The sequence below is a fragment of the Dasypus novemcinctus genome, chromosome 23, assembly GCF_030445035.2.
Source record: "Dasypus novemcinctus isolate mDasNov1 chromosome 23, mDasNov1.1.hap2, whole genome shotgun sequence".
In the NCBI taxonomy this organism is placed as follows: Eukaryota; Metazoa; Chordata; class Mammalia; order Cingulata; family Dasypodidae; genus Dasypus; species Dasypus novemcinctus.
Window position 1 is genome coordinate 44403507 of NC_080695.1, and position 10360 is coordinate 44413866.

Here is a 10360-nt window from a genome sequence, read left to right on the forward strand (position 1 = left end):
ATATCATTAAAATAAGTAATTTTCATAGTAAATCTACTTCTTTGTTACACGCTATTTCCAAAATGTTTAGACTATGTTTTAAAGCGAAGTACAACTGACAATTTTGCTAAAACCCCTTCTCTGTGTTTTAAAGATTTTTTGAGATTTCTACTCATAAAAAAGCACCTGGCGTTGTAAATTGTTAGCATGTTATAAAATGTACTTGTTTCACTGCAGTTCCTTTTGCTAATTGTCCACCAAGGGCTGATGGAAGCCTTTGGAAACTTTTCTGCAATTCAGCAGTTAAGCAAGATTTCCCACAGGCTCGGCCAATAAGGGGTCCCCTGCCTTCAACACCAAAATCCATATTGACAACTTGCCATCGGCCTCAGGGCTAAACCTAAATAGCAGAGCTTCATTTCCCAAAATAAATTCATGCAATCTAAACTTGGCTTAAAATGACTGAACTCTTAAAGAACACATTTTTATAAATTCTTATTACAAAGTGAGTGGCTTTGATTATGTACTCTTATCAGGTTTTCTTGTACTTAGGAACTATCCAAGTAAAGCTTCTGTTGAGATACTGACAACCCAACTCTCCCTTACCATGACACACAAGACTCTTCAAATTCTGATCACTACCTCCTTGTCCAGATACATCCCGCGCTTCCCTACACACGTCAAAACTGAAGGACCTACATGCCTTGAGAGTATATAAATAAGCATATGTGTGCATGTCTACCTGATTACACACCAGTGTGTCCATTTGAAATGCTCTCTCCTCACTAATACATCTGTGAGCCTCCCATAATGTAATAATTAGACCAAAAGCTGTAAAGAAACAAATATTTAGGCAACACATTCCACGTGAGGATGTTATGTACTTCTAATAGTTTGCCCCACTTCAATCCTTCAGAACCACCTTGAAGTAGATATTTTTTTCCATCACGTCTGAGGAAGTGGGGGCTTAGGGCAATTAAGGAACTACTCAGGGTTAGACATACACTAAGTAACAGAACTGGAACGTGAATCCAACCTATCTGACTTTTTGCCATAGCTTCCCAATATTCTTTATCTTTTTCTACAGTCTTCATTTAATGCTAACAGCAACGAAATAGGTTTAAACAGAATGGAAGTCCAATCTTGATATAACTGCACCATTCTCATTTTCACACTTTAGATTCTTATGTAAGACAAAGATAAAAATTCAATTTGCCTTGAATTCTTGCAAGAGTTGAGTCATTTTCATATGTGAAGAGTACTTTCCTAAAATAAGAAACAAGTGCCCATTCCTTTTGTGACTCTTTTCTGGTGTCCCAGACTTGCTAATTAGCTCTACCAAGTCTTGTGGCATTTTCTTCTCACAGGGCCACAATGACTCATACACAAAATTCTCTGATTAAAATGGTGATGCACGGAAGGACAGACATTAATGAAATATAATTTTTTCAAAATAACTGAATACTGTAATTCTATCTGCATTAATATTCTAGTGCTATTATCTTTAGAAGGAATCACCTGTCATGGCACATGTATTAAAACTGGCTCTTTTACTGTAAGCCACATTCACCTGTAACATTGCTCATGCAGTAAACATTGAATAGAGGCATCAAAAGTTATACATATCCACTAAATCATACATATTTTGTTGGCAAGAACAAAAATAATAGGGGCTGCTATTTATCAGATATTTTCAATATGCCAGTATTGACGGTGTATGTGTGCCTTCTAATTTTATTCTTACAATATACCTAAATTTTATTTTAGCAAGTAAGGAAAAGGAAAAAATAAAACAGGAGTTAAGTAATTAGCCAAAGGCTATAGGATTCTAAGTTACGTGGCTGAATTCAAACCTAGTTTCTTCTGACTCTAAACATATGGTAAATATATTGCTGCCTTTCTGAAAATTGCATAAGCCTCTTTCTTCTTAGGCGATTGGTCAAAGTGCAGATTTCCTCTAGGTAGTTATCATGGAAAGTAACTCGACTATGTCTGTTAGAACAGTAATTTCCAAAGCTTGGTCTGCTGACCCCTAGGCATCCCAGAAATCCTTAAAGGGAGCCTGAAATGTCAGTGAAATTTTCTTAATAATACTAGGACATTTTTGGCCTTTTTCACTGCGCTGACATTTGCAATGATGGTATACAAGCAATTGCAGTGAAACTGTTGGCGTCTTAGCATGAATCAAGGCACTAGAATCAAGTTATTATTTTCATATCCCTCACTTCTGTGTACTTGCAATAAAAATAAACAAATACAAGCAAAACCAGTTTTGCCTAAGAATGTTCTTGGTAAAGCAGGAAAAATGTATAAATTTCATTAGTTATCAATCCATGAGCACACATTTTTAAACATCCATTGTGACAAAATGGAAGTATGTGTAAAGCACTTCTGCTGCATACCAGAGTACAAGGTTATATCCAGGAAAAGCACGTGCAGCACGATTGCTATGAGTTGTGGGATGATCTAGTAGCTTTATTCATAGAACAACATTTTTATTTAAAAGAATAACTGGGAGACCATGGACTCTCAGAACAAGTTATCTGGAAGCTATGTTCTTAAAAGAAATCAGGTGAACCTGTCATTTTAAGGGAAACAACTGACAATATTTGTGGCTAATTGATGAGATGCAGGCTTTTGAGAAAATTATAATTTTGGAAAATTTGTTTTTGCCATCATGAGTTTAATAGTTTCCTGAGAGAGGCCATTTGTTTTAAAGAGGACAAAAAACTAATTGATGAGGTTTCAGATTTCATGTTTTAACTAACCATTAGAAACCGTTATTTAAGGAAAGTTGAATGTTGGTGTAGTATCAAAGAAAAATATTCATCATGATCTGGAAAGTTTGTCAAAATATTTCTTTCTTTTCCAAATACATATCTGATTGAAACTTGATTTTCTTCATGTACTTCAATCAAGGCAGCATAGTAAAACAGATTGAAAGAAGCAGCAGATATGAGAATCCAGGTATTTTCTATTGAATCAGACATTAAAGACCTTTGTAAGGATATGAAAAATCATTGTCACTCTTACCACTAATTTTTTGGAAAATATAATATTTTAAGATATTAAACATACATGTATTTTGACAGACTGTGTATTTTACCATTTTTAATTAATATTTTCAGATAAGTTGTAGATATACAGAAATGTACTACATAAAATATATAAAACAAAGGTTCCAATATACCAACCACCCTATTATTAACACCTTGTGTTAGAGAGGTACATTTGGTATAATTAATGGATGGACGTTTTTAGAGATGTATTATTAACTCTAGTCCATTGTTTACAATAGGGTTCATTGTGTTATTGAAGTTGGGTAGGGCCTGTCCCCTGCGCTCAGGGGACCACGGGAAGTCTGTGGCCTGGGGCCCATCGGCGTGGCTCAAGGCAAGGCAGGGAAAGGCGAGAAGGGGCAGGCCCGGTGTGCACGGTTCCAGGGCACGGGCCAGAGGCAGGGCCCGCCCGACGCCGACAGGTCTAGCGGGCCTGGGTTCTTGGGCCCAGGCGCAGTGGGCGCGGGCCCCCGCGGGCCCCAGCCAGGTGTGGGTTGGTGCGGGGCTGCGAGCTCCAAGGAAGGGCTGGGTGGCCGCCGCCTGCGTGGCTGCCTGCGTGGCTGGGCCGCCAGGGAAGGGCGCGCGCGGGTTGGGGTTGGGGTTGGGGCCGGGGGCCTGCATACCTGGCCCTGAGGGCTACGGGGAGCCGGGCTCGGGGCGGGCAAAAGGAGCGCGAGCAAGAGGGAGGGGCGGCGCGTGGCAAGAGCCAGAGCACCGGGTATTCCCAGGCGGTCTCCCATGCAAGCACTAACCAGGCCCGACCCTGCTTAGCTTCCAAGATCAGACGAGATGGGGCGCGTTCAGGGTGCTATGGCCGTCGACGCTGGCTGCGGCCGGCGGCAGCCTCAACAGCCCGCTGCGCGCCGCCGCGCTGCCAGCCGCCAGCCTCCCGCTCCCGCCCCCGGAGGCTGAGGGCGGCCGCTTCCGCCCTCCGCTCTGGCCCTACCTGGCCTCGAGCCCCCCCTCCCCCGCACGCCACTGGCTCCCGGGACCCCCGCCGCTCGCCTGCCCACACGTCACCGGCCCCTGCTCCGCCCTCGGGCCCACGGCGCGGCACCCGCGCCACCGACGGCTCAGTCGGTGGACGGCGCCCTGCGGACCCCCGACCGCCACGCGCACCCCTGGTGCCAGGCCGGCCGGCCCCCGACTCTCCCGCAGCGACCGCCTCAGGCGCGAGCGCCGGCGCCCCCTGCCGGCCGGCCCTGCCTCACCACCCCGCGCCCGGGCCAAGCACCTGCCACCACGCCCAGCCGGCGCCCCTGAGCCAGTACCGCCCCGGCCCAGGAGGCGGGGCCAGCCCCAGCCCCGGCCTGCCGCCCACGCGCCCGCACGCCTCCGGCCCCCCCCCACACACACACACGCCCCCACCCCGCACGCCTTACCCCCGGAGCTCGGGCCCTGGGCCCTCGGCCGTCGCAGCGGGTCCTCACGTCCAGACCTCGCGCTCCCGGCCGCGCGCAGGGCTCTGCCCTCGGCCGCCGGGGCCGCCCCCAGGAGCCACGCCCACGCGGAGGGCGGGGGTCGCCCCGCACGCCGCCCGGCCTTCACGCCCCACAGCCGCGCCGTGCGCGGGAGCGGCCGCTCTCCCTTGGAGCGGCGGCCACGAGCCGGCGTCGGATGCGGGCGGCCGCGCTGGCTGCAAACGCCCACCGCGGGGCCAGGTGGAGAGCGGCAGGTGGCCGGATCGGGGCCAGAGCACAGGTCCTTGCACCTGGCACCGGGGGCTGCCCAGCCGCAGCGGGAGGCCCGGAGGCGCACGCAGCGGAAGCGCCCCCGGGCCGCGGCGGTGGGCGTGGCCTCGGTGCCCCCGCACCTGCGCCTGGGCCCTGCCGGGCTGCCGTGGGCACGGGCCTCTCCTCGCAGAGGCCCTGGACCGCAGAGCTGGGGCCCCTGCCCGCTGCCCTGCCACCCGACCCCCTCCAGGCGTCCCGGCCTCAGCCGGCCTAGGCCTCGCTGTCGCCAGCGCCTGCTGGCGGCGGAGCTCGCCCAGCTTCTGCAGATGCGCCTGGCGGGAGGCGGGAGGCGAGGGCGACACGGCCGCCGGCTCGGCCAGACCTTCCAGAAGGCGCCTGAGCGCTTGCCGCCGGCGGGAGGGACCCTTGCAACCCGCGCCGCGCGCCCCGTGGGGGAGATGCCCTCGGGAGGCCGCTTCCTTCAGGTCTCCCGCTAGCGAGACCCGGCCTCCGCACACCTGCCGGCCGCCAGTGACACCCTGGACCGCGGGGCCTCGGTCTCCCAGCCGCGAGCCCAACTGGCCGCGGAGCCGGGCTGCCAGGACCAGCGCCTCTGCTCGCCGTGCCCTCATGTGCCCTCGTGCCCCGAGCACAGATCCACGGGCCCTGCCGTCCCCCCCGGGGGAAGGAGGCCCCGGGCTGCAGCTGTGGCCAGAGGGGCAGGGGCCAGAGGCCTCGCGGGCAGCGGACCGTCGGGTGTCCACCGGGCAGGGCAGGGAGCTCTGGTCCCAGCGGGCCCGCGTGGCGGGTGCTGGTGCTTGGCCTGGACCCGGCGGGGAAGGCACGGGCCCGAGACCCGGGCTCAGCCAGGGGAGACCCCCATTTCCATTAGTATGTACACTTTAAATGTTTTATGTAATTCTGTAATAAAATTCATTAACATCCACTTCCTTCCTAGTGACACAATTCAAATGCCGAAGAACTGAAGCAAGATTAAGTTGAAACAGGTAGGTCCCTTATAGGATTATGAGCTCAGAATTCTGGCTAGCTACATGGACTGAAAAGTTAACTAAAAACAGGGATGGATGCAAACCATCTTTTCTTTTTTTTCCCCATTCTTTGATTTGCCAAACTGCCTCAGTTCAGTGAATATTCTGTGATGCAATACAGGTCTTAATATTGATTTCTGTATATGTATGACACATAGAGTCAAATAATGTTCTATTATATTTGAAGCACATTCATTAGCTTCAAGCAGCTTGCAGCCAGCCTCATGGTGGAAATGCTTGACGAGTTGCTATAGAAACACAAATCAGAATAAGGTATAAAAGAGAGTTTCTTAGAAGAGATGACATAATTTGAGTTTTGTAGAAGATAAGTTAAGGATATAAAGGAAAGTTCATTCCCATCAGAGGCCTAACAGGATAGGAATATATACCTTGACTGGAGTTTTTCAGAGGAAAAATGTGGCGACAGGCATGGGAGGTAGTTTAAGAGGAACTACATATTATGCTAATGTGGTTGAATATTACTTTGAATAGTATGGGGAGATTGAAGAAATTTAAGCCAGAATGAATATATCACATATGGAGGTTAAAATAATTCCTTTGGGAGAAATATGGAATATATATTGCAGGTGAGAAAAATGTCAGGATAGCAGGAGAAAAACCATTTAGTAATAGTCAGGGGGAAAGGGTTGCATTTTATAGAAGGCAAGAGATAGACTCAAGCTATTCCTTGTCAGTCTCATAGGAATTTCTTCATGAAATGCTCTCCATTCCCTGACATTTCTCTCCCAGGATGTCTCTTCACTCTATTTGATATCTAGGGTTAAATGATGTGAGCTGCCTCACAGGACAATCAGAATTTGTGTGTACTGTCATTACTCTGCATAGTCCTTATAGAAAGGTTTTGCTGTTACATTCATTCACATTCTATGTACTGACTTCTAGGCAAGGCTCTATGTATTAAGAATTATGGTATAAAAACCAAAGTTATAGTCATGATAGGGCATGATGCTTGCCCTTGTGGTTCTCAAAATAAAAGAGAGATAAGGCATGTGGAAAACGTGTGTTAAGAGTGTGGACTACATTTAAGGAGAAAATTCACAACAGTAGGTGATCTTTTCCCTGGGGAGTGAATAGGAATCCACCTGAGATGTTCGGTTTGAACAACAGTTAAAAAGTGAACATGATAACCAGGGAAGAGAAAGACTTCTTCTATAAACAGAGGTAGAGTAATATACAGGGGAAAGAAGTATAGCACAATGGATTGTTTGGGCACTGGGTTTGTGTTAGGAGTACTGAGTTTTAATGTACATTTCTCCTCTGGATTGTCACTTCATGTTATAGAAGAACTGATGCTTCAATCTCAGCCTTGTTCATTAGCATATAATGTGTCATCAAATGCCTATACATCTGTCCTTACATCCAACAAAACATCATTTCAGTGTCCGGAATGAGAAGAAAGTACTATCGATAGTCGCACGTCTACCTACCTGACGGCTCTGCTCCGGCAGCAAGTGAAACACTGGCCTGCTGAAAATATCAATCTGCACATTTATGCACTTCCAGAACAAACCTACCTCAGTTTGGGAGATCACAGCCCTTCAAGGTTATCCAGAAGACCCTGTGTTTCTCTAACTCCAGCTTCAGAGGGTGAGGGGCAGGATTGGAGGACAGGAAAAAAGGTGATTATTGTCATTCCCTTGCCTAAGGACATCTAAGTACAAGGGATGAAGAAATCGGGCTTGCTCTATGTTGTTTATATAGCATTTAAAAGCTGTTCATTAAAAATCCATTGAGGAACCAATTAGTTTGCAGCTCATTTCATGTTTAAATACTTTGCCAACAATTTACCCCATATTTCATTTAAGCTGAAGTTGAATATCAAAAAGAAAATCACTTCGGCATGGGTTTGATGCTAATTAACATCATTATGTTTCTTTCCTCGTTCTTTTAGCTAAAGGGTTCAGAGGTGCTAGGTGCATACAAAGTCAGTCAGACACTGTAATACCATTTGTTTTTGAACAACAATTTGCTCTAGCTTTAAAAAGAACATATTGTGAATGGGCTTTGCCAGTACTGCTTTCGGATGTGATTAGGTTTACATGGGTTATGGCAAGACGGATAATGGAAGAGTATATTTGGATTAAAAAACAACTCGAATGTATCATCATTTCTCCACATCCATGTTTCTAACTAAATATTCCCTTTACCATAATAACGAATTGACAATGCATTTCAATTTAAAAGCAGCTTTGGAGTTGATACAGTTATAGTGGTGAAAACAAAGATAACAGCAGGCTAAAAGCTTTGTGGAAATTGAAATGCTGGCAACCCCATTTAAATAATTTTGGTTCTACCCTGATTTGTCTTCCTTATATTAGAATAAGACTTATTCACCTTAACTGTTGCCGATTTGGAAAGTTTAGCTGCTCTTTTTTTTTTCTCCTTTTTTTTTTTTTTATTGAACAGTTATTATGTGCCAGACACTGGATGAAATGCTTGCTTTCATTTTTATTTTATTTTTAGTTTTTTAAAGATTTATTTTATTTATTTCTCTCCCCTTCCTCCCCCGCCCCAGTTGTCTGTTCTGTGTGTCTATTTGCTGCGTCTTCTTTGTCAGCTTCTGTTGTTGTCAGCAGCAAGGGAATCTGTGTTTCTTTTTGTTGAGTCATCTTTGTGGATGTCAGCTCTCCATGTGTACAGCGCCATTCTTTGGCAGGCTGCACTTTCTTTCATGCTGGGCGGCTCTCCTTATGGGGCGCACTCCTTGCTCATGGGGCTCCCCTACACGGGGACACCCCTGCGTGGCACGGCACTCCCTGCGCGCATCAGCACTGCATGTGGGCAGCTCCACACGGGTCAAGGAGGCCCGGGGTTTGAACCGCGGACCTCCCATGTGGTAGGTAGACACCCTATCCATTGGACCAAGTCTGCTTCCCCAGCTGCTCTCTTTTGATGCCAAAAAAAATGCTTAGGGAAATCCCCAGGACTTAGTAAATATTAATTTAACAACAACAAAGAAAAATAATATTTTTTCTGAACCAAAGAACCAAGTTATGCTTTATCATTGTTATTTTCGAGAATGTTTCAAACCCAATAAGTGTGCTATAGAAGAAGTTTATGAAAAATACTACTGTACAAATACATATAGAAATAAGATTACTGTAAGAACAAATTCTATTTTTATGACATTTAATAATCTAAGTATAAAACGAAGGGAAAAAACTTATTTCAGGTGTGTATTTAAATACCAACTGAATGTGATGAAAATCAGGTGTTAAACATCCTTTAAATGAAGTGATGTCTTATATTTTAATTTGAGCTCATGTTGAACAAGTGTTTTAATATCTGATGCCTAGTAGACTCCATCAAGTAGTTAATTATGGACATCTAGCCCTGAGAACACAGGCACTCCAGCTATATACTTATTAGTTATATGGAAAATACAAACAGTAACCAGTGAACTAAGTCAACTCAAAACTGGAGGACAGCAGTTTTAACCAGAGCCATAAAGATGATTTAGTGAAACCTCCACATATGTAGGATGATAATCTATGTATTTTGGCTTTTAGATCATGTTTCCTTTCACACTGTATCATAATACTAGCCAAATTTGTCTCTTGTTGAGATCCCTGATTTACTGTTTTGCCCACATACTCTCTCGGTTTCTCTAAATATTACTTTATTCTCTCCTCCTATCAAAGTCTACTCTCAGGAACAGAGTACCTTCATTTATATAAAGAGTCTATTCTAGTTTTTCTCCTGAATCATTTTTTTAAGAGAAAATATTCAAATTAAAGAAGAGTTCTGTTTCCAGGTAAGTTAGAGAAACTATTTGAGGATTCTGGGGGAATAAAAACAGATTCTGGATTGAGGGAAAATACAGAATTCAACTATAGAATTCAAGAGGAGTTCTGTTTCCAGGTAATTTAGAGAAACTATTTGAGGATTCTGGGGGGGGGGGGGGGCGGGAAAGCAGATTCTGGATTGAGGACAAATACAGAATTTAACTATAGACTATGACTACCAGGGTAGGGATTGGACAATGACTATGACTACCAGGGTAGTGATTTTAAGGGAATACGGTATTAGAGGTTTTTGTGATGTTGGAACTTTTCCTGGATGCTGATTGTGATGATAGTTACATAAATCTAAAATTCATAGAGGGGAAGTACCAACAAAATCAATTTTACGTATGCTGACTTAATATTTTAAGTGTAGTAAAAACATGGGAAAAATACGAATGAGGGAACTGAAGTCCCAAGTAATGAAAGAGCACTTCATCCTTAAATTAATTCAGTTTTTAGGTCAACCATATCCAGGCAATAATAAAAATTGTTAGAGGTATAAGAATTTTCAAAGAAGACTGCAGCCATATAAAAGTGGCCCACATTTTTTTTTGAATTGGGTATACATGGTACCGATAATTAGAGACTGGTAAACTTGATATTGTTGCAGTGTGATCTTAGGAGAAAAAAGTAAAATAACAGTAAATTGTGATTGATTACAAAAGGAAACTATCAGTGGTATTCTTTTATCTAGTTAGAACTATATTTCATATCAGAATAGTCTCAATTTCTTTTTTGATTTCTGGGCTGATAGGTCTGGGAACAACCATAGACAATGTCTATTGATTTAGCCT

General features: G+C 45.1%; 1 pseudogene; it reads right to left on the minus strand.

The window, feature by feature from the left end:
* Positions 1-3741: 3741 nt before the first annotated feature.
* On the minus strand, positions 3742-3860 carry LOC131275715 (5S ribosomal RNA; annotated as a pseudogene).
* Positions 3861-10360: the final 6500 nt, after the last annotated feature.